Below are 26,587 nucleotides of genomic sequence, written 5' to 3'. Positions count from 1 at the left end.
TTAGAAACAGTCATAAATTAAATTCCAAGCTCAGTTATACTCATGAAACTCACAGTTGCACGAATCTAGCAGATTTTGGCCATATATATTTTTCCTTATCTATTTTCCAAATATGCCCTGGGTTATCTAGATGGAAAGAATGTTAAAGTCTAATTTACTCTTCATTTCTTTTGTCTAGCTATTTACTTGCATTTCTCTCAGTTTTTACCCCCAGATTAGACTGATGAGTTTCTTTTTTTTTTTTTTTTTCTAGTCAGTTTCTAGTCAATGCCACTGAGGTCTGATTGCAATGGCAACATGTGGTAACATGCAGGTTGCAAACACAGCTCCCATTAAGTTCCTTTCTTAGACATCTCCAAGTTAAACCTAGATGGTTTAGGAAGCCCATGATCTCCAAGTCTCCCCAGTTGCCCTGTACAATAAAAATGTCCAGAGTAGACTTAATTGAAAATAGTCAGAACTAATGCTGGAGGAATGGCTATATAAACTTCCCCAAAGGATTCTTCTCTTGATCTGGGTAGTTCCAGGTTTGATTCCCTATTGGTCACCTTGGGTTCTCTTGTGTCCCCATTCTCCATCTGTAAAATGGGGATAATACTTTTCTACTCCATACGGATACTGTGAGATAAATATATTCCAGATTTCAAGGTGTTCAGATACTATATTAATGAAGAGCCATACAAGCACCTGCGATAAATCAATAGATTTTAAGGTGGGCATTTTCTAAGCAGTCTGGCACCCAATTTTCACTGCAAGTGAATTGAAAATGGGAACCTAAATCTCTTGCCCTTTTTGAATATCCCAGCCTAAGTTAGTTAGGTGTCTCTGTGCCCGATGATGCTAGTAAAACAGATTTCTAGATGTCTAAATGATATAAACTACACACACAAATAAATGTTGGTGTAGAAAAAGAGGTCTGTTAAGGCTGGTCTATAAATCACATCCTAATTATATAAATAATAACTATCCACTATGCTCTGAATACTATAAATTGTGTCCAATCATGTTATCAACTTCTAAAATATCATCATCATCATCATCATCATCATGTTCCTATTATGCCTCTGGCGTTTAGGGGCAGTGACGAAGCTCCTCCATTCCTGTCTGTTTCTGGCAAGTCTTTCAATAGTTCCCCAGCTGTGCCCCAGGATCTAAAATATGCTTATAATTAATTCTGTCATATAAGAAGTTATATTTTGGCTAGTTAAGCAAGAATTTTTTCCCCTGTATTGGAAGGAGTTCAATTTCCCTCTACAACTTGAGGAAATCTACTTAGGTATTTTAATAAGTCTATGCTACAGTGAATTCTGCAGTCTTCTGAGACAACATCGTATTGCAGCTTGCAGTAACCATAAAACTTCAGGTTACAGTACAACAAAACTAAATCTGTGTACAAAACTAAAAAGATAAAAAAATTATGGATAGGATGCCTGGATGAAAATGATGCCTTGTTTGTTTGAAATGATTGACAAGATTGCAACTTTATGACAATATGCATTAAGAAAATCTAAACCCTAACAGAGAAAGAGAGAGGACTCAAGATGGCTATTCAGATGGTTACCCCTTTTTTTTTGTACTAACATACCTGTCAGGGAGATCAATATGGGTTCCCTTCATAGTCAAAGGCCATGTACATTGTGGGTCTTACCCAAAGACCATTGAGATCAGTGGGTGGCTTTCCATGAATTTTGATGGGCTTTGCGATCAGGTCCCAAGGACTGAAATTAAACTTCATGTGCTGATACCTGACCCCAGTGCCAGAAAAGCTAACCATTCCTTTACTCAGAGAAATAGGAGCCCCGATAGACCAATCCACATATCTCCCAGATAGAGTTAGATAAAAGGTTTCACAAGAGGGAACTGGCATTCTGTCTCCCAATTACTGCAAGACTGACAGCCCTATTCCTACTACAGGCAGTGGTGGCCCCATTTGGACCATTGCTACTCTAGGTTTAAGAGGTGCAGGGGAAGCTGCAGTTTAGGGATGCCCAGTACTTAGCGTGCAAATCAAAGATATCTGGAGCTCCATCCCATCTGCAAGGAATCAATAGCACACTAAAAGGAGACTGAATAATGGGTCGTCCAGATAGGCAGCATGTTGGATCCAAATGACCTAAACAATGATGTTGCCATACTTACAATGGATGATGCCCTCAGCCATCCTTCACCATCCTGTGTGCGCAGGCTGAGTGTCAATCTGGTCAAGGCTGGTGGGATAAAACCATTTTTTAAAACAGGACATTATACCATGAAGCATGTAGCGGGAAACCAGTCTCAATATTTTGTTACACAGGATTGCCCTGTGCAGAGCAGTTCCAGTTCTCTTCAGTGGCCTCAAGGGAAGGATTCCTCCCAGCCCTTTCCTCTGTGAAGATTCCCAAAGCACACCTGAGTTACATGGGATGGATGCCAGGGGGAGGATTTGTTATAATCATTGTTTACTGTTTGTATTATAGTAGGACCTAAAAGCCTGAATCCCATTGTGCTAACTGCTGTACATACTGAAAAAGACAGTCCCTTCCAAGATCAGTTTAACAGACAAAGGGTGGTAGGGGAAAGCGATGTGCAGAGAGAAAAGGTCAGCTTACTGACAAAAGTCAGGAATAGAACCCACATCTTTTGTGCTCTAGGGCACTGCTCTAACCACTAGACCCCACTGCCTGAAGAACTGCCTGTTAGCATAGCCCTACCAGTACAAAACTTTCTTTTTTCCTCTGTATTAGAAATATATATGAAAAACACTAGTATGTTAAGTTTTTTTATATTTTTGGGGAAAAATCATTTTTTTCTAAATATATATCACAGACATATTGCAAAATAGAAATTGGTGCCTTATACAATTTTACATAACAATGCAGGGCAATACATATCAAAATGATCAATTCCTCAATACAAAGAACACCTAAGATTAAGATGAGATGACATTTAGATATAATACTCCATTATTTGATTATAATGCTATAGTTTCCTGCGGTGCAATAATCTTGATTAGTTTCTCTGGATTTTTTGTTATAACCCAGCCCCAGACCTACTCTCTGGATAGACACCAGTTGGGTATGATTGGACCTCACCTCTGGATCCCCTGTGCTTCTAAGACCCCTGACTCTGAATAATGATCAGGCACTGTTCCTAGCTCTGAATCTCTCAAGCAAACTTTTAGTTACAGGTCACATGTCTGATATACTTCTTGGACAGCAGGACTTGCAGTACAGTTGCTCTAGACCCTCTAATCAGTGATTCAGTCCTCCCAAGTCCACAGCTGTTTAAGCATGTTCCCCTACAGTCCAACTGGCTGAGTCCTGGTTTTCAGTTAAATCCTTAAGAAACAAAGTACAGAAAAGCAAGGAGCACAGGCTTAGCAAAGGAATCTCTTGTACACATACATATATTTTATTCTTTAGGAAGCACACTAGAGGTACTGGTTTTAGAAAAACAAAAACAAAAAATACTGATTGTATCACCCTCCTTCTAATTTCATGCCATCTGTGAATCTTGGTTATGGGCAGTGTCTTTAGGTGAGTCAGAGTCTCCCCTACCTTTGCTCTCTCTAGCATATCCCTTCTTACATGTGGTGATAGGTTCCTGCTTACAGAAGTAACCTCCTTTTAAAACAGTCTCTGTCCCATTTCTTCCCATGTGTTTTAACTCGTTGTATGTGGGGGAGAGGTTTCCAGAGTGACCCCACCAAACCTCTTGCCTTCTGTGTAGAGACAATGTTCCAGTAAGAAAGAGTCATGCAACATTGACGGTCCATGATGGCTCTCTCACCGTCATTCCACTGTGAGGTGTCCCACTCCCTAACATGAATATATTGTATTGAGAATGTATAGACCTTGTCAAGATGATACTGGTTTTCAGCAATACTGGGAGTTCTTAATCCAACATGGAGGTTACAATGCAGAGTTAAGGCTGCAGTGAAGTTAACACTCTCAAAATGGCACTCACAAAACAAGATAGACTTCACAAATTGATGGAGGTATCCCCAAATTTATTGTATATTTTGCAAACCGTTTGTTTAATATTTAAAAAACAACAATAAAAAATGTTTCTTCAACCTTTACCATCACGGGGCTCAAAACCTAAAGGAGAGGTTTGGTTGGTAGAAAATGCAGGATCAGCCCCCAGTTTACTCTAGTTATCGATGAACCTCAACAAGGTGCAGAAGTTTGGTTTTGAAAAGAATCCAGACTTTCAGGTGCTCCGATATAATTTTTTATTGAATAGTTCTACAAAATTTAATGGAGATGAAACAGTAGATTCTATAGAAGTGAAATATGAATTTATAGAGATTGTTCTAAAACTCCACAGAATATAACAGAGAATGAGATCCTTTTTATAACTTTTTGAACAATCCTTTAGTAATCTCACTCAGAGATTTTTTAGGATGGTTCAAAATATCTACAAGAAGATTATGATTTTTATGATTTAAATTTTATATAGCCTTTTCTGAAAGGATATAATAGGAATAAAAACTCAATAGTTCTCTCATTATTTATGATCCTGTGAACATGAGTAACTCTACACACATTGGGTGAAATTCTGGCTCCATTAAAGTCAATTGCAAAACACCCAAAGACTTCACTGGGGCTATGATTTTATCCATTTAGTTCAATGAGGCAACTCATATGCATAAATATAACCAAATCACTCTCAAAATATGTGCAATATGCCCAGCCATTTGATGACATCATCATCATCATCATCCAATTGGAGAGCAGGTAGCCAACCATCAAAATAAGTCAGTGGGAACTTCTTAAGGATATGTGACATAATCTGAAGCTGACTGCAGCTGCATCACGGGTCATTAGAAAAAAAAAACATTTAAAGAGATTGGCCACACAGTTGCCTTATCCTGTTCGCAACCAGTTTACAGATGACCCCAGGTGCCTTGGCAGATCAAAACCTGATGGACAGATGGTTGTGTCCATGATGAGAGAGTGATAAACAACTATTGTCACTAACCACTCATTACGCCAAGCAGATTCCACCATCATGTCCTGTGGCAGCATAAATGACTATAACGGGCATCTAGAAAGCAGGCGAGCTGACGGGTTGTTGAAGAGATCTGTGTACAAAAGCAGGTCGCTGCTCTGATGAATCTTGGCCAGCAGCATGATAGATGCCTTCTCACAGCAAATATGGGGTGGTGCTGTCAATAACCAAATACATAAGTATGTATCGGATCAGTGCCTTAGTGAGCATCTTACTTAATCAGATTCAGATATGCTAAAATGTTTAGTCTAAAGAGCAGACATTTGTCTTATGCTTCAGACTTTCCCATCATAGTTGTGAAATACTTTTATTATACTGTAGCCACACATTTTAAGTATATTTACCATTTATCCACACATACATATTTAGGGCTGTTGCTGTTACTGTAATACCTATCAAGATTTCCTGAGGCAAGTATTTTGTTGCATTTGTCAATGCATGTTGATACAGAGGGATACTGGATATAGAAGTGACAAGTGCTGCTGAAGATCAAGTCATGAATAAAACAAAACAAAACAAAAACCTGTTGAAAATGGTTGGAGCAATGGGACGGTCTATTTAAATTTGAGAATTCTCACTGTTAAAAAAAAAAAATTGCTCTGTCCACCTCATTGCTGGACTCCAGTGCACATAATGAAGCAAAAAGGAAAAGAAATATATCTCTTTTCATTGTAGTGGTACTATTCCCATTGCAGTCATTAAGATATAGTATATAGTAATGAGCTACCTAATGGTTCTCTTATATACATAATTTTCAATGTTTGGATCTTGGCTGAAAAAATGTATGAAAGGATGAAACTTCACATATAAACAATGGAACAATTCTTCTAGAAATAATATTGGTTTTTTTCTATTTACATAATTTAAAAAAAGTTATGAGCCGGATTCTGATCTCAGTTGCAGAGTTCACTCCAGTGAACTCACCAGAAGCTTGATTTTGATTTCATTTATAAATGAAAAAATATATATATTATTTAACACACAAGATTGGGGAAGGCATAACATGATTTTTAAAATATTAAGTTTACCTTTAAGCATTTTATACTCACAATACAATTTTCTCAAGACTTATTGTACGTTTTATTCAGTGGTGACTATTACCAAGTCATCAGTTATGCATAATTATCACACAGAGGTATCTGAGATTAGTTATTTCTCTGTAATTAGAATAGCAAAAAACCAAAACCCCAAACAAACACACACAAAACCCCAACAAATTACATATGCTATATTATAACTGTGGATAAATAGTGACTTTTTAAATGGCAACCAATATTTTTTGCTATGAAGGGCAATTGGTTAATTCTATAAGCAAATACATCTGAATGCAGGTACAGTGCTTGTACTCCTTTATGTAATGCAGGAACTGACTGGAATTCTTATTAGTTAAGAGTTTAAGGTGAAATATACTATTATTTCTTATTTGATCAAGTAAGAGCTGCTGGAAAAATCTCTGTTCTAGTTATGTAGAGTCCATTTCTGCAATTGATCCAAGGATAGAACTCCCCCTGAAGCCAACTGGGAATTTATGCATGCAGTGACTAAAGAACTGGGTCCTTTATTTAGCTGTGAATGAGCTTGATCCTGACATTTGCTAAGCACTCTTATGAGGAAACAGAAAACTCTTGCATGCAGTGAGCTACTAATTTCCAGTGGCAGTTGAGCCTGCTCATTGCTTCATGGCAGTGAAAAGCACCTCTGAAGTGTGCACAGCACCTTGCAGGATCAAACACCTTATTACAAACAATTTCTGGGAGGATAAGTGTACTGTTTCTTTAAAACTGTGCCATTGGTTGGGGGAGAAGGCAGAAGCTTTTCAGAGAGAGATCTAGAAAGAGTAGCTTACTACTTTGCTCATTGGAATGAAGTTCATTATTCAGTTAACTGTGACAGTGACTTTTTCTGTGATTCTTTACTACTGTCACATGACATGCTACATTCATGTAAGGAAATAATTAATTATGTAAAAGTTAAGGAGAAAGTAAATATCTGTTATAATTAATATTTCCTTTTTTCCTGTAGGCTTCAAGGATCCAAAGGCTTTTTAGCATGCACATCTTTAATTTATTATCTGTTTCTTAAATCTTACTCTGCCACATATGTTCTGTTAACGGTGGGTACGTGCTGTTACATCTGCTGATTCAAGATGCTTTCATAAGTATCAGTTTAACAAGGCTCTGAAACTGCAGAGGTGACAGTTTGGGTCCTTATGTAGATGTTAATGCAACTGAAAACAGGCTCTAGAAAAGGAAAGGAGAGGCTTATTGTTGCTGGGTTGTTGTTTTTTTCTCCCATGGTAAATGTCTCAACAAGGTGTAGGTGTCCAAACTTGGTCAAAATGACTGCCTTTACATAAAAATTTGTAAAATTTTTAATTTTCTTTTAACCTTTACATCAAATGCAAAATAAGCATCTCCTAAAACCATATTGCTTCAGGGCACAAGGGGTTTTATCTCTCTGATTGCTTAAAGCTAGTAGATTTTGTAATCAAGATGATGATCTTTACCTAAAGAACTTTAAAATGGCTTACTGGGTAAAAAGCTTGTTTGGAGACCTAAGTTACAGTCCTGTGAATATAAAATTCTCAGAAGCAAATGACAGAGTTAATCAGAAACAAAGGACTGCATGAAAAAATGTGTTTTTTTCTCACCCTACTGACCTATTTTTGCAGTGAAGTGATTGGAATAATTTCATAAATCTACTTCTTTTTTTCCCCCTTCAAACACTGGAAAGAGTTTTGATTAAAGTACTTTGCTAAGAATGGTTTGGGATGAAAATATGATTGCACTTATTAAGATTCATTTTAATACTTGATTTTCACAAATGATTTGGAGGACATTTCATGACAATGCCACTACAGCAAAAGGATTTCCAGAAAGGAGAAAGAAGTCATTATAACAGAAGCTTATCCACCCCACAGGCTATAATAAAAGCATTGAGTTGGGACCCTAAATGCAATAAGCCATTAATTACTAAAGGGAATGGAGGATTTCAAATCTGTGATACTAACATGAAAGGATGTTATAATCACACACAGTGAATAAGATGGTAGAAGAGCTTGTGGCTGGTAATCTACAGTACTTAGAGTTGAACCCTTTTAAATCACAGTCTGTTATAACAATGAATTGTTTAAATCATATGTGATTATGTGAGTTATCTTAAGAATCAGCAATATAGTGCTGGGGTCCACTTGTGTGAGATATTGCCATCTTGTTGTTGACGGTATACTAAAATAGAGAAGAGCATTACGCTTGCTGTATAGAACGTTGTGAAGTTTAATTGGTTTATAACTGCTGATGTGAGGATCTGTTGTATTGTACAAAGAAAAGGAATACTTGTGGCACCTTAGAGACTAACCAATTTATTTGAGCATAAGCTTTCGTGAGCTACAGCTCACTGTGCACAGTATGCAGCTGATGAAGTGAGCTGTAGCTCACGAAAGCTTATGCTCAAATAAATTGGTTAGTCTCTAAGGTGCCACAAGTACTCCTTTTCTTTTTGCGAATACAGACTAACACGGCTGTTACTCTGAAACCTTGTATTGTACAGTATCAATGAGTCTGTTCAAAGAAGCACCATGTACCAGCAATTTATTATAATCATGTAGTTAGCTCAAAATAGCAAGTTCCAAAATGCAGAAGTCTTTAAGTTGTTCTTACTCATGCAAAACTCCCACTGGCTTCATGCTGTATGCTTTCCTGGTTAAATTAGTTTGGAAGCAACTGGAAAGTAGAACCTATTGACATACTGAAAAACAGTACATAGATACAACTATACTACTTTAAAAAAAATCCCATGACAGTCAGATATATTCGTAGTTTATACAACTAGAAGGGACTGCTAGGTTATCTAGTCTGTCCTCCAGTATATCACAGACCATAGAATTCACCCACTTAACCCTGTATTGATCCCAATAAGATGTTTTTGACTAAAGTATATCTTCCAGGAAGGCATCCAGTCGTTACTACCCCTCACTTTTAAAAACAAATGCCTCATTTCTAATTTGTAGTTAAATAAAACATGGAATATAAACCTTTGGGTAGAATTTTTTTTAAACTGGGTAGATGCCTATTTTTAAGCCTTCCAACTAGGACTAGGTGCCATCTTTCCCTAGGAATTGCCAGACAAATATTCACATAGCTTTTTTTGAAAATCTGGCCTACATTTTGTACACTCAAGTCTTGGGCATCTGCATACTGGGAGGAGATTTTCCTGTGTGCACAGAGATGGGATTTTAAAAGAGTATCTGTGTCATAACTCTCTTAAGTACTGTGTTGCACATGTTTTGCCTCTGAGCAGTGGAAGATAATGTTGAAGAGAAAGAAGATGGAGGCATTGGCTAAGCAAGAGAAAATAATACAATCTCGCTTAGTCCACTGCAGCTATCATGCCACAAAGATAGATGTGTTGGGTGATAAGTACTTTCATTGGGTGTTAGTTGCAAGATGCTACTTTTCCTGCAACATTCCTTAGATTTTTCATCACAGGAGTGATGAGCATAGGTGCTTTTGAAAATCCCATTAGACATACATCTGCAACTTTAGGTGCCTAAATAGCTTTACAAATCTGGCCCGAAGTGACTTGCCCAAGGTCACACAGGAAGTCTTTGGTAGAGTCAAGGACTGAATGCAGATTTTCTGAGTATCAATCCAGTCTTTTAACTATAAAACCATGTTCTGCTTCTTCAGTCAAAAATTTTATTCCCTTTGTTTCTTTGATTATTACTTTACTCACTTTTTATTTGAGTTGCAGCTGTTTTTTAAAGGTGTGATGCATGCAGGTACCACAGTGATGGGACATGCTCAGAGTTATTGTAATGTGTATTTGTTTGCTAACTATTCATTACCTGAAGTCATAAATCTCTAAATACAATATTGCAATTATTTTCTTTGACAATCAAATTATGATGTCACACATAGGGTTATAACTGTGGTTAAGGAAAAAGCAGCAGGATCAGAAAAACAAAGAAGAAGGTGGAAGACATAAAATTATATGATATGGAAGTGAAATATTACTCACAATGAACATTTTTCTTCATTTTGTGGAGGGTGTTAATTAATTAATTTCCAAAATATAGGAATAATCTTTACATATAAATGAATGGTAGAGATATGAAAAAGAATACCAGAAGAATACAATAATCAAGACAATAGTGTCCAAGGAGGATGATCATATTTCCCCAAATTCATCCTGATGATCATTTAAATAGAATGATATTCTGAAGTCCTTCCCCAGTAAAAGGTCCAAATATAGTCAATGGACATTTTACCTGCAGGAGAAGAACAAGATAACTTTTATGAACATGAGCCTACTCTAGCATCAATTAGGAGTCAACAGAAGATTTCCTATTGAATTCAATGAGCTCTGAATTGGACCAGTGTTGTCCTTGATATTGAAGAGTCAGACAGGACTGATTTTTACATACGTTTTCATGCTGGTGGAAAGGACACTTTTATGGTAGAAAAGATGACTGCAGGATTTTGTCTTCAGGGGTCAATTTAAGGACTATGGAACAACCAAAGAAAAACCTACTCCCAGAGTATCCATCACAAGTTTTACAGTGAACCTCTTGCATGCTGGGACAATACTCTAGGGAATTAGTCAGTGCTGTGTGATTACTCCTACCATGCAGGAATGATCAACCGAGCTGATAGTTATGTACTGCATATCAAGCCTCAGTGCTCTAAGAAGCTTCCTGTTACCTTTGAGTAAGGATTAGGAAAGGGTTGTGGACACAACTTCTGGCTATTTAATCATTGTCTCACAGGAAGGCTAGATGTAGATGGATATGATGAAGAATGGAATAGAGACAGTATGTACTGTACATTTTAGTTGTATTCCTTGTTCATACTACTGTCATGTGTGATAAGTAATATTCTTACCAAGTGTTTTCCTTCACAAAGGGAGAAGGTGGATGTGTTTAAACATTTGCTGGGGTATAGCTTTGTGATTGAGTGGGTTTGCTTCATCAGGATTGAATTTGCACAGGATTTAAGGTACCCGTCGTTCTCCAAAGATGAGTTGTTGTTTTTTTACTTTCTCACCTTATAAAAATGTAGCAATTAGCAAAGCAAAACAATAACAAATTCTTTTAATCTTTTTTCTGTGCTTTGTAGTCATCTAAACATTCCCTTTCCTGAAAAATTCCTGCACAAGAATCTAGCATGTCTTCAGAATATTTTCATTACAGTGCACTGCCTCTGCTCTGAGAGACCTTCATAAATGTGGAAGACATACAAGAGTTGTTAGCAAGTCTTTAGTCATCTCAGGTTGTACCTTACACTCAGACCCCCTTCCTACCATGGTCACTTTTAACATCCTTGAAAAAATGATGAAAATGATGCACTCATCAATATCAAATAGTGATATTTCAGACAAGTACCTGCATGGATAGAAATAGATGGATAGATGCCTAGCCCCTTTGAAAAATGTAAAGGATTCTAAAAAAAAATGAGTAAACTTTTTTTATGGTGATTTGTCCTCCAAGGCATAGGGTCTCTTGCACTACTTGGTTTTAATGGAAAGCTATTCAGAAGACCAAATTGCCATCCATCTCCCTCCCACCTATTAATCCCGGGGACCATCATTTTTTCCACTTGAACTCAATCCCCTTGACCTTTGCAAACGCAGTAGTGGTACTTGCCTCTTAAATTGGAAGTGTGGATGAACAGCTGCTGCTAAGGTGGATTGATTGGCACAATAGCAAGACACTCAGGCAGCATGCTCCTCTGCTTCCCAGCATATTACCTTTGTGGCTTAAATTATGTCTCCTCCAGCCCGCAGTGAGAAACCTGAGATGACTCCCACACCCAGTTTCCCTGTGGTGCAACATACCACTATGCCACTGAGCTGGGAAACAAAGCAACATTTATAAAAGTTTATGGTACAAACTATGTTGCTAATTGCAACCTTGGGAACACTGGTCTTTTCATTTATTTATAAGAGAAGGATGTTGAAAGAATGAAGAACTATAAACACAAAAAGACCAATTGATTTATTATGCCTTCTGCGCTGGTGACATTTGTCATGTGGTACGAAAGAAGGAATATTTAGCTAAGTTTTATTTGTCTCCCTGGTTCTCATTACTCTAGCTAATGTCTGAAAGGAAAAAAAAGACAAATCTTAACAATCCAACAGTGCTCTCTGGTGGTGTGAAACAAAGGCATTTTATTCTCTACAGAAAACTCATATAAGTCCAGTACATAAGTCCTTGAAGACCGATAAGTGACAGGAATTCTCAACATGTTCCTCAGTGATAAGAAAAATAGAGCAATAAACAACTTTAAAACCACCAAAGCATGAAATGCGGATCTTGGCTTAGTAAAGGTAATGTAAATAAAACATCTTAAAAAATAATGTTTCTTTTCCAGCAGATGTGTTATACTCTTAATGTTCTGGGAGGAACTAATTTCTTCATCATGTACTGCATAATCAAAAAATAAAATGCACAGAATATAACATATCATGGTAAATTTTATTGTGGATCATTTTGATCTCTAAAATACCATGTTATGGAGGGGTTTTTTTCATGTGCATTATGTGTATGTGATGAAACAGCTTTGTTCAAATAAAATTATTTGGAAGGTGGAGGGGGTTCAATTATAAATCAGGATTGTTAAGCTTCAGAGTATTAAAAAAAGATCCTTGCATGTTTTCCCACAAAGCTTGTGGCATGAGTTTAGCATTCTATAGTAATGCTTTAAAAATAAATAAATAAATAAATATGTAAAACACAGGCACCATAGGGATCCATCACTCTCTAGTGACAAGTAGATGAGGGCACTGTATATGTTAGGACTTCTTTTGTTTAAAATTCTTGGCTTTGTGGGGCCAGATTTATGCAGTCTGTGACTCAGGAGTGGTGCAATTTAATAAAGTCTCCCAAGTAGCTAAATGCACCATCCCCTCTCCTAAAGAAAGCCTAAATTTATGCTCTGTTACCGACTAACCGTACTGTGTAAGTAAATAAAATCTCCTATGAGATTATCTGCATGTTGGCTGCTAGATTATGCCAATGCTAAACTGTGAATCAGAGGTTTTTGCAGTAGATAATCATATGTTACACTTAATTATTGCATTTTAAAAATATCCCATGTGGACATGGAGGATAGATTATGCATGTAACAAATGATGTGGAAATACAGTAGGGAACAAGGAAGAGGACTAAAGGGACAATTTTACATGTAGTCTAAATCCCTGATCAGAAAGAAACACATCTGCAACCTGGCCAAATTTCTGATGAGTAGGTTGGCTGACAGTAAAGCCAAGATATGTAATCTTCCCCTTCTTTCACAGAATGGGAGTTATTTCAGGTGACTCAAGCCCCATGTGATTAGACCCCAATGTTTGATTGCTGCTCTCAGAATGTTAAATGTTATGGGAAAAATACTGGATAGCTAAATGGAAAAATATACACTACTACTACTATCTGTTAAGGAGTTACTGCAGAATGACAGAGTACTCTTCCTCTTCCCAAGTCAGGATGCAGAAGTCAAAAATGAGCCAAATATTTCATAGAGGATATAAATTGGCTTTCAAAATATACCTGAATACCTAGTGCTAAATTAGTCTCTGTCATAACCCCAGTGTCACCAATGGTTTTAGAACAGGGACAAACTTCCTCCACCTCAATATTTTAAATTAAGTGAATGAATGATATGGAATGATATAACAAACTATGATCTAGAGCCGCTGAAGCCAGCACTATGGAGATGTAACTAAAACCTACTTGGACCCTTGGAATTCATCACCAAAAGGGAAGGCAGACAAGATTTTCTACCAGGGAGTTTCAGGTTATGCCAGGGAATCCAGAAGAGCCTTGCTGACACCAGCTGATGAGTGGATAAAGGTTATTATTATGTATTATTTATATAGCTTCCAAATGTTAAATTGGCACTTGGAGACAGATAAAAAGACTGGAGCCTGGCCATGACAGTTTATAGTTGCATAAGACAAAAAAGGAGAGAGATGGGTATACAGGGGAAGATTTATTTTAAAACAAATTTGAACCTATGCCTATTTCCTATATTTTGTTTTCTCTTGACTCTGCATTAAATTCACACTTTTATCACCATATTTTTAAGCCTTGACTTTTTTGTTTATTTTGTTTTGGTAATTTAGCCTTGGGTAATTTCCTCTTTCTAAAAAGCATTTTATATTTAGTTTCCTCACACATGTAAGCCATTTGGCCAAAGCAGAACTTGGATTCTGGGGGTGTAGTGGGCTTCAAGAGAGGCTCAGGGAGAGGAAAAGAGCTCTTTCTTTGTGTTGTGTAAAAAGCTCATTCCCAAGTAGCCAGGACCCAGGACTCTGCTCAGGAATCCTAAGTGCTAGAGGCTCATGGCTCTCCTCCTGTGGGGACTTCTCTGCAAGAGACAACACAGACTAAGGACTTTGCAGCACGAAATGAGGCAGAGAACTCTCTAGTCAGAGAAGATTCAGACTGAGGAGTTTACTGAAAAAAACTGTCACGGAGAACTGCAGCAGCACTGAATGGCCTCTGTTGAGGCCCCGCCCACCCAGCATCGAAATAAATCTGAACCACTGAGCTGGGTTAGGTGCTGACACTACCAGACAGGACCAGATAAGCAGCTCCATCATGACTGCAGACAACCCTGCAAAGAGACACTTGCCCTTCCTGAATCAGCGCCTCACTCTGTCATCCTGAAGATGACAGCACCTGCTACTTCCTGACCTATGCTGGTCCCCAGGGAGAAAAGAGACTGTGGTATCTGTCCAACACTGCTATCTCTTCCTATGAAAGACATTGTGATGGCATGCACCTAGGGCTGAGTTGAGCCCCACATAGCTTCACTGGGACCTCTCAAGACCTCAGTCTAGCAAATGTATGCATGCTCACCCTTAAGCATGGAAGTAGACACACTGAAGTCCATAGGACAACTGCCACGCTTAAAGTTAAACACATGCATGAGTGTTTATAGATCAGGCCCCAAAGCAATAAGTACTATGCCTGTTAGTAAAGTTTTTGTAGGATTGGGCTCTAAACTGTAATTTTTTCAGTGAATTGATCATTAATATGTATTACCATAATATAAACTTAAAAAAAATATTTACAGCCAGAGCTTAATACTGGCTATTGCATACTGGCTATAATAAATTCTGTGGCCCCCAAAGGGGCTATTACAAATTATTTTTAAACTCCCTACATTCATAGACAGATCATTTTAAAATGTTATAGTTGCAAAACATGGTAAAAATTAATACAATTTATAATTAAGTCTGACACTGTTTTTACATCATCTCATTGCCTTTTAAGGAGTTAGATTACTTTGTGATATTACAGTAGCTAGGGACAGCAGGATCAGAATGATAGGGTGGAGTCTGAAAGTGTTGTTTAAAACTAGTACTCAATAATTTTCACTATTTGGGGTTAGGAAGAAAAGATCTTGGGGACTGGATTCCACAGGAGATTGCTAATGGGATATAGAGCCTTTCAACTCTAGGTCACTATTCAGCTGTGATCCAGCCTGCTAGAAACTGAAATTACCATTCAAAAGAGGTTTGCTAGGCTCTGTGAAATGGATTGTTATTTTTATAGTTCCATTGGTGTGTGTCATTTTGAAGACACTAAAACAGGATCCCTGTCCTGAGGAGATTACAATCTCAGTCAGAGATAACAAATAAAACATGACAATAAACAGTACCAGAAGGGAAAGGAAAGTGAGGAGACAATTGAAAACAATTGGAAAATGTAAATCACTCATTGGAGAGCATTGTTAACAAAGAATGAGAAACACACATTTTGTTTTGAGACTGAATTTGGTTGATATTGTTGATAGGTGTTTATAACACAGTAATCTCTGAGGCCAAATAATCAGACCTGGATGCTTCATTGAACTTGAATCTATGCTTGGGCACCTCTTTATCTATATAAAGGGCACAAAGGTGCTTATCTTTAAATACACAAGTATGAAAATGTGGTTCCTTGTTGGCAGTTTAAGCAAAGAAAATTGTCTGGAATGGAGATTGAACTGCTTTGTCACTCCTTTTGTGGGTTTCTCCCATTCAGAATTGAGGCATATTGGGGATAGTGTGGGGGAATTTGCTTTACCAGTCTCCATTGTTTGCATAGCTATGAACTTCAGTGTGAACTATTGTCAATCTGTCACTTTTCCAGACTGTGGAATCAGAGAGTAAGTGTTCTCAGGAAAGGTACAACAAATAAATACATAAGAGACACTAAGCCGCTACGTGTTGGGGGAGAGGAAGAATCGAAGTATTCCAGTGGATTCTTCAGGCAGCATTCTGTGTGTATGTGCTTTCCCTTGCACAATAACAATCCACTAAGCCTTGATATAGCCCCAGCCTTGCCAACTCTATGCTTTTCCCCAGAGTTTTCAGACTCTGTTACACAGTGCAGAAGGCTAGCTCTTCTGATGGTCTGCACTTCCCCATTCCCCTGCCTCCTGAGGAAGGGGAGCCAATCGAGCTGAATTTGAACCAGACAGAAGTGTCGCCCTCCCCTCAGAGCCCCCCTAGTCTACACTGGGGGTGTGGGGGCGAATCGATCTAAGTTACACAACTTCAGCTACGTGAATAAAGTAGCTGAAGTCTACATACTTAGATCGACTTACCTTGGGGTCTCCACCGCGGTGAGTCGACTGCTGCCGCTCCCCCGTTGACTCTGCCTGCGCCTCTCACGGCGCTGGAGTAAAGGAATTGGCAGGACAGTGCTCGGGGGAAGGGGAGGTGTCAATTTATCATGTCTAGATTAGACATGATAAATCGATCCCTGTTGGCTCGATCGCTGCCCGCCGATCTAGTGGGTAGTGAAGACATATGGGTAGAGGAAGAATGATGGGTATGGGTAGAGGAAGAATGATGCGGCAGATCATTGCCAATACTGTTTTCACAAGAGTTGGGGAAAGAGGAGGCAATAGAAAGAGCCCATCAGCTCATGATGGCTCAGCTCTCATGCAGCCTCCTAATGAATAATGTTGCTCTCTCCTCCTCTTCCCTTCCCCTCTTCTCTCTACCTCTGTAAACCTAGGCCCGTGGTGTGGATGTCAGGAGTCAAGAGGCCCCTGATGGAGCTGCCATTCCCCACCTTGGGTCTGGGTGGAGGGCAGTGAAGAAGATTCTCCAGAATTGCATAAGTAGCTGAGGTGTGCTGAGTACTAAGGGACAGACATGGAGCCAGTGTGGGCAGGCATAGAATTCAAGTGAGGCTGGGACTGTGAAAAATTCATGTGAAGCTAGGGGTGGCACAGTGTTAATTTAAGTGGGGCTGGAGGCCAGAGAATGAATTTATGTTGGATTGGAGGGACGCAGAATTAATTGTGGGGCCAAAGGGCTGGAAGATACTTAATTCATTGATCTGTGCTGGGAAGGACATAATTAACTGAAGTGGTGCTTCAATGGGGTTCAGAATTCCTTGATGCATGGCTGGGGAACTGAGTCAGATAGGGTGACCAGACATCCTGATAAAATAGGGACTGTCCCAATATTTAGTTGTTTGTCCCATGTCCTGACCGATGTATGGTCGGGACGCCATTTGTCCCGATATTTTGCTTCGGCGGCACTCTGGCTATTTTTTTTTTTTTTTTGCTTGGGGTGGCAAAAAACCTAGAGCCGGCCCTGGTGGGGGTGGGGGGGGGGGGGTGAGCCTGTGGCTGCCCCCCCTCATGTGTCCCGATATTTTGTTCTTGTCATCTGGTCACCCTAAGGTCAGATGTGGAATTGAGAGGCACAGAATTAATTAAGTGGCATTTCAATGGGGGGAAGTTTTGGGAGTTGGAAACTCCCACACCACCAGGCATCACAATACACAGATTTGTGAAATTTAATTCAAATATTATATCTACTAGATTTTTTGTCACAAGATGTTGACAGTCATGATAGACAATGGAAATTGATAAATTTTCTGCCCCAGGATTATCCTGGTATTTAATAAAGAACTACACTGACCTCTGAAAACTTGCATTGACTACAGTACAGTTACAAGAGGGATCCATTTGGCTCCTCAGTTTTCCTTGATGTTGCAAGAAGGGAAAGGAGGCAGAAACAGACAACAGAAGGTGCCTACTGAAGATCTTAGACCAAGAAAAGCTGGAACCAGATATCTAGGAATATAAACCGTTATGTAGGAATTTAAAAACATATATTTATTATTATAAGCAGTTGTCACGAACATGAATTTTAATTAATTGATGATGATCTGAATTATCTGGCTTAATCACCTGATTATCCTATATTTAAGCATTTCCGTGACCTTTTCATATCTAATTTTCATATCCAAAAGGAATTAAGTACATCAATCAGGAGATAACCTTTTATAATCTGAGTTCACTTGCTATGTACAACTGCTCTAGTTAATCTAGGGAGCCATGAACAACTAATTTTAGACCACTGAAGGGTTGCCATGGATGGGTCATAGGTTCTTTGGTTCATCAGATATAAAGCCTTATCCTGAGACAAGACACATTGTTCCCAGTTGCATGGCAAGATTTTTTGCACTGCAGAAAATCTGGAGATCTTTTTTACTAGTACTGCAGGTTCATTATTTAGACTATGGACTCTTTTCCTTGCAGATTTACTGCACTTCTGAGCAGATTCTTTCATTCTCACAATAATTGTCAAAGAAAACTGGTTTATGTAACTCACATATTTAAATCTATGTTACATGCATTGCACCTTTCAGAATAAAGTAGAGGCCTGAGCTTGTCTGAAGGGGCAATCCCTGTGAGTTAGCTCAAGAAGTCTGCTGTTATAGAAAGTGAATCACTCACACTGTTCTCTCTCATAGAGACCTTATATGTGTTCTAGCTTTCTTTCTTCTATTTCCTGTAATTTGAAATAAGATAATTCATGCTTATCTTTTGCTTTTGGAGAATCATAGAATCAGAGAATCATAGACTTTAAGGTCAGAGTGACCATTATGATCATCCAGTCTGACCTCCTGCACAACGCGGGCCACCGAATCTCACCCACCAACTTCTGTAACAAACCCTTAATTTATGTCTGAGCTATTGAAGTCCTCAAATCATGGTTTAAAGAACTCAAAGTGCAGAGAATCCTCCAGCAAGTGACCCGTGTGCCACGCTGCAGAGGAAGGCAAAAAAACCCCAGGGCCTGACAATCTGCCCTAGGGGAAAATTCCTTCCCGACCCCAAATATGGCGATCAGCTAAACCCTGAACATGTGGGCAAGACTCACCAGCCAGACACCCAGGAAAGAATTCTCTGTAGTAACTCGGATCCCACCCCATCTGACATCCCATCACAGGCCATTGGGCATATCTGCCGCTAGTAGTTGAAGATCAATTAATTGCCAAAATTAGGCTATCCCAGCTACATGAGGTGGGGAACATCACTAAACATCCTCAAGGAACCTCTATTTGGACCTGATCTAGCACATTACTTAGGCACATGCTCAACTATAATCCTATTAAGTAATCCTATTGATTTCAATGACTTTGCTGAATCAGGGCTATAATCCTTTTGGATGCAAAAAATTTACCATGGCTAATTAAAAAAATCTGACAAATATATACAAGTATCCTTTAAGGAGTTGTTTGTTTCAGAAGGAAGATGTGTGCCTTTGAAAGCATACTCTCAGAATAATAGTGAAAAATCTCCAGAAGGTGTTAAGCAATCTTACTGTTTTAAACAAAACAAAACACAAATATTTTCCACCTTCTTTTCTATCTTGCATATAAATTCATTTTGTAACAAGTGGCAGATTGCTGTGGGAATGGAAGGACCTATTTTGTCACAGTCCTGTGTTTACCATAAAGCTCATGACATGAAGCTTCTACCACTAATAAGCTGTGTGCAGATAATTGAAAGCAAATAAAATCCTGGTCAGGCCAGCTGAGGTTCAGGTATGAAGCAATAAGGTATAGAAAATCTATTGTATGTGGGCAGAATTCATGTGAAATTATAATCGTAGCACTCTCAAATCCACCAGTCTAGTGAAAAAATAAAGTTAAATGAAGAGGCCCAGATATGATACTGGGTTAGGAGAAAAGTTTTAGAGAGCACTGTGGTAGTTATCATATTCTTTGTGTCTACAATGTGTTTAGTCACTCACACATTCATTCTCTCTAATCATTGGAAGAATTTAGAAAGTGCCATTACCAATATCTGGATTCACATGCATATCTGCTATACAGGATGACCGTTTTATTATTAGTTTTCAAGGAGATAAAGAATTTACACGTACCAGCTGAAAAATTAAAAGGTGACTACAGGGCTTAATCTCTGGATGGAGATACCAGGTATTGAGGCGCACAGAAAATATACACACATGCATGGATGCGCCCACATAAGCAGAATCATCAGTTACTGCAGGTATCTGTGGCTGCCCCTGGAAGAGAAAAAGGTGTTTTAAGTACATACCAACTGCTCTGGGCCACATAGGTGCAATTCAGCCATTTGGTTATCATCTACTTCTATCCTCTCATAGGAGATATAATCCACTATGTTGTGTGGAGGAAAAACACAGTAGACCCAAGTAGGCGTAAAACTTTGGTCAAGCCTAACTATGTATATGAAGCCTAAGAAGAGAGTAAGGAAAATTCCATTGTGGGACAATTGCAGCAGCACAGCTTAAGAAATGTAACCCTAACAGCTAGAAATTTGGAAAGACAGTTAACCGCAAAAGAACAACCTGTCAATAACAGGAAAGGCTTGTTTTGCTATATTCCAAATTCCAAATAAGGCAAAACTACTGTTAAGGCTCGCATTATATGCCAAATAAGGGAAAGCTCCATTGGTGGAAATGTGCTTGACCAATTGTGGTTTTCAGCTGTATTTTCTGTTTACGCCAGAGCAGCTCCGGCTGACTCTCCCTGTATGCACATGCTTGAATAAAGCTGCCCTCAGGTTTGTTCTGATCCAAACACACCGCATGGTTAATTTTCCACCACAGTTGTTACCCATGTCAGCTCTTGGGTTTAAACTATCCACTTCAGGGGTGGCAGGACATTCTCAGTCCAGGGCTCATGCCTCTGGATCTCCTCTCTCTATCAACCTGCCAAAGACTGAACCCAAAGGGCTTTGTTCAGTGTAAGGCTTAACTGGTGAAGCATTTGTAAGATTGAGGGTTTACTCTATGGTAGAGACTGAGGGTAGGATTTTATTTGCTTTATTTTGAAGATGGGGTTATGTTGCTGGCCTGAAAACTGAAAAGCTGGTATGTTGTAATTTTACAATTCATTGTATTTATTAGCATAATGATACTTAGCTGTTGTATGTCACTTTTCATCTGCAGCACCCACAGTTTTACAAAAGCAAGTAAGGATTATTATCCGCTTTTTACAGATGGGGAAATTGAGGCACAGCCTGGTTAAATAGCTTGCCCACACTGTAAGTATCCTAATAATGTAGAAAGCTCAAGTGCTCCATGCTAGGTGACAATTTACATTTCAAAATAAAGAAATACATTTTCAGTATTAGTCTTTTCAAAGGGAGTCCCTGTGAACCTGTAAGATGAGTAGCACATTTATTCTTTATAGCCTGCAGTTAGGCTTGTGAGGAAAACAAAAATAAACCATGATATTTCAATACCTGATACTAAAATTGGGGTATCAAAGGAAGACAGCATGTAGCCTTCCCTGCGGTATGCTCCATTCACATTTCGCAAGGTTCTTGAGAACCAACCTGACTTTAAGCATATGGCTAGTCCATTGTCTTCAGGTACTATAATCACATGCATAAAGTTAGGCACATGATTAAGTTTCTCGCTGAATCAAGACTGAAGTCAATAACAAACTAATACCCTAGCATGATATTAGCAGTGCTATGTTGCTGAAGGAGCCAACTTTTGGATGAGACAAAGCTGAGTACCTAGCCAATGGTCTTAATTCAGGACGCATTGAAACTTTTGGTAAGGGTCTTAAACCCAGTGTTCTTACTCAAGTTCTTTTAAAATAATGTAATGCTATCTAAATGTTCCCTTCAGTTTCAACAGGATAAAATATTGTTCTTTGTTTCCTATGCTGAGCAGTTGTGTAGCGTCACTGTGTGGTGTGTGTGTAATCTTCTCATTTTACACGTACACAAATAGTCCCATTCATTCAGTGGAAGTATTCACATGCGTAAGGTGAGCAGAATTCGACCCAAAGCTAATTAAGAATTGCTGGCTCTTTTGTGATGAAAGGCATCAGACAAATACAAGATTATATTATTATATATATTATATATATATATAATCATGATAATTGCTCTGTTATGAACAACAGCTTCTGGTTGATTAGTGTGCAAATATCTGCTTACATTTATGGAAAGCTACAAAGCAATAATTACTCTCTTTCAATAGGTCACATCTGCATACTCTTGCTTCATATGCACATATCAAATTGTTTTTAAAGGGGAAAAAAAACAGTTTCAGTTGGTGAGTTGATGGTACTGCTGCTATGCGGCATATTTGATTTGTCTGAGAATAATAACCCAGACAATAATCAAAGAGCAAACTATGTGCATGCTTATGTCAGAATATAAAGTTATATGACCTGTACTGACTGTTTAAGAACACAAATAATTTTGTGGGCTTTAATTGTTCAATGGCCAGAGTTCATAATACTAATTTAAATTACAAGATTTCCTTGGGGCCACAAATCACATATGTGTGACTCATATGTGTGAGTGCAAAGGCACGATGGTTGTTGAGTACCTGTGGATGGAACAGGGACACAGGGGAGAAAACAGATATTATGACTTCTTCTATGCATCTATGCAGTCTGCCAGCGTATCAACATAAGTAACTAAACACAGAAATGTAACTAATAAACACTTGGAAGAGGAATGACATTTGTTCAATAGAGGAAAATGGTGTTTAGACACACATGCAAATGCACACACACAAACGAATGCATTACATGCTTTTCAACTTGAGTGGATCCCTTATGTCACGTAACTGTGTTATGCAATGAATTCTGCTTTTTAAATCAGTGAAAAAGAAAAATAAATGTGGATAATTAGATAGTAGTACTATATATATAGCGTTTAAACAGTGCCTTCCATCCCTAGACTTAAAATAAAAGCTTTGTAAAGGAGTTAAATAAAATTATTCCCATTTTAGATTAAGAAACTAAGATACTTCAAGATGAAGTTGCATTACCCGAGGACAACCAGCAAGATAGTGGCAGTGCTAGAAGCAGAATGCAGACCTCCTGTGTTCCAGTACAGTGCTCCACCCATAGGGGCATAGTGATCTCATGAAACCCTTGTAAGTATGGTAATAGGTTAAAAATGTAAGTAGGAAAACAATGTAATGTTCCTGTTTATTATTATACAGTTGCTGTTTCACCCCACAGGTGGCTGTACTTTAGTGATGGGTAAAATGATGCAAGGTTCAATATACCCTACAGCAAATTGGATTTAAATTCTGAGCCAGAGTCTCCTGGTTTCTGTGGCACTGTGGTGGGGAGACTAGGAATTCTTCAGCAGTTCCAAGTAAATTAAAAAATGGAATGTTTTAGTGCATTAAATATGAAAATAGATACTCCAATTTGTACAGTATTCCTTGTGTTGTTTGGTTTTACATTAAATACAATTTATTTTACGCTGCCCCCAAATGTTTAGTTTTCAGTGGGCTACAGACTTTTGCATTGACGATATAAATTGTAGAAGCTGGGGGGAAGCTGAGGGGAAGTGAGAACTGAGGCAAATAGGAAGGAATGGGAAATATTTGGCAGTTATCAAATCATAGAGGTGAGTGATGTTCTTGGCAATGGAGAAGTATGAACACATTTCTCTTTTGATGTAAATGAATAAATTATTTGCAAAGAAATATGGAGAGGAATTTTACAAATTAGCTGCAATATTGCAGTACACTTCATTTGGAGTTAGACCCTCCAATTAGCTACCTCCAGTTTTTCTCAGATGATACAAAGTGGATATAAACTGGCCAGAAATGGCTGGTGAAGAACTCCCCCTATGCAGGACAATGCTTCCTGTGGCAGACCGCCGGTGGAGGTGGCATAAGTTCCCCCACCATAAGGGGAAAGATGAGGCAGATCAGGGACATATTGGGGACAGGGAGGGCATTGTGGAGGAGAGCTCTGCTACTCCCACTTTTGCCCTGGCATAAGGTAAATGCAATGTATAAACACTTTGAATAGAAGTGACGGTTGGTTCTGAAGAGGGAAGTGTTGTGGAGTCACACACGCAAATACACACACACACATGCATTACATAGTTTTCAATTTGAATGGCACCTTTATTTCATCTAGCTATACGTTATGCCATTGAGTCTCCATTTAATAAGGGGAAAAGGGAGTGGCTGAAGTTAGAGCTGCTCCTCAGCAATACTGAATTACTCCAGAGTCAAGCAGCACAGGATTAGGGAGCTACAAATGACACCCTCCTCCTCTCCACCTCCCTCCTCTGCCCCCTCCCCCCACTATACTCATTTCTTCCACATAGCATTGACTGTGAAAAAGTTTTAAAATCTGTACATGATCAAGCACTGATTAATTTGATAGTTCAACTGAGGGGTCACAAAAGATCTAGCCTGACAAGTGCCATGTATTCTAAGCCCAGCAAATAATACTGAGAGGGAGAAGGAATTAACAACTAAAGCTGAAGCAGGCAAAGAGCATTTTATTTACAGCCAAAGACACCTGACAGCCAAGACTGTCAATGATTCTGGTGCAGAGCTCATATTTATGACAGAAGAACTGTTCAATAAAGTAAGAATCCAAATAAGTCCCCTATCTTCACATTGTCTCAAAACCGTTTGAAGTTGTTCTTCTGCATTGTACTGGGGATGGTGCAAAAAAACCTGGGAACATCCTTCTGGAGTGATGGATGCTGTCAATCAAGTGTATGGCTCTGATAATGAAAAAGGGAAATTGCTGTTGGGAAATGATTTGTTATTGAAGTCCTGTCCACTTCTCAACTTAATCCATAAAGCCATTTGAACTTAGGTAAAGGGACATATTCCATGTAGTATCCTGATAAGGGAAAGAAACCAGAAAATGCTGTTATGTGCTGTCATAGGAAGATCAGATGCTCTGATTCTCTTCTCGGCTTTATAACTGTGTTTTTTAATTTGTTTCCCTGGATAGACTGTTTTTGTGGATGATCATTTAACTCTTAGCGCAGTCTGTCCGTAGTTAATGGATTGAATTGGAGTCTCAGTATACATATCCATCTGGAGTCAGAAAATGGTGTAGGTTTGAATTCGATCTCCTCCTACGATTCTTGTGGTGCAAATGAGTACATGTCTTTGTGGGAAATGGAAGTAGAGGCTATGTATGGCTGTCCTCTTGATTTGGAGACAGTGCCAGGAATTATTCTGCGTCCATGAAGAAGAGAGTGAGGGCAAAGAAATCATTTGATGTGCAAACCCTAGTTTTGAGAAATCCCTTCATATGAGAATACGTATAGCTACTATTTTGCTCTCATTGACTTCAATATTTTTGGATTAGGCTCTTTGACCCTCCCAACTGAGGTACTTATTGGATATCTCATTTTGATGTTGCTTTTTTGTTGTTGTTGTTTTTAGATCTACTTGAACAGTAGAAATAAAACCATAAATCACAAATATTATTTTCAGTATATCCACTGAGTTCAGTTTGGTGTAATTAATGTAGTCAGATTGCTCATTGTTCACTAACATTTGACAAACAGGTGGCATTGCTGAAAACATTCTAAAGATCTGTGTATGGATTAGTGAACAATTTGATAGTTCTAGTTTGTAGATAAATAAGCTCTAGTCTGAAAAAATGACTTAATCACTCAACAAATAATACCAAGGTGAGGGCATTAAACTAAAGTTGAAACAAATAGAGTATTTTGAAAATAATAGCAAGTCCTAAAAGTGTTTTGAGTTTTAGCATAAGTGACGATCCCAAAATTCATACAACAAATGTATTATTTGGTTCTCATCTTTTTCCTGTTAAAAGTACTTAAGCCATCTAAACAAGAAGGAGAAACAATACCATGTAACTGCTATGTGAGCTACCACACAACAAACTTAATGACTAGCAAGTATCAAATAACTGAAGTAAACAGTTCATAGACAACACACCATCTGACAACTATTCATTCAAAGTACTCAGTAAGTACTTAAGGATAACAAACACCTTCACAAGCAATCAGGATCATTTTGCAAACTATTCACTAACCCAAAAAGAAGCTAAATTTGTTATGGCTATAATTTGTTATAATTAGTGTCAAGGTTCCTTCCCCACTCTGAACTCTAGGGTACAGATGTGGGGACCTGCATGAAAAACTCCCTAAACTTATTTTTACCAGCTTAGGTTAAAACTTCCCCAAGGTACAAACTATTTTACCTTTTGTCCCTGGACTTTATTGCTGCCACCACCAAGTGTCTAACAAAATATAACCGGGAAAGAGCCCACTTGGAAACGTCTTTCCCCCCAAAATCCCCCCAAGCCCTACACCCCCTTTCCTGGGGAAGGCTTGATAAAAATCCTCACCAATTTGCATAGGTGAACACAGACCCAAACCCTTGGATCTTAAGAACAATGAAAAAGCAATCAGGTTCTTAAAAGAAGAATTTTAATTAAAGAAAAGTAAAAGAATCACCTCTGTAAAATCAGGATGTTAAATACCTTACACTTGCTTTCCCCTGCCTTGAGGAGCAATAATACCAAGATGAGAGC

The sequence above is a fragment of the Chelonia mydas genome, chromosome 1 (assembly GCF_015237465.2).
Source record: "Chelonia mydas isolate rCheMyd1 chromosome 1, rCheMyd1.pri.v2, whole genome shotgun sequence".
NCBI lineage: Eukaryota > Metazoa > Chordata > Testudines > Cheloniidae > Chelonia > Chelonia mydas.
This window is presented reverse-complemented; position numbering follows the sequence as displayed.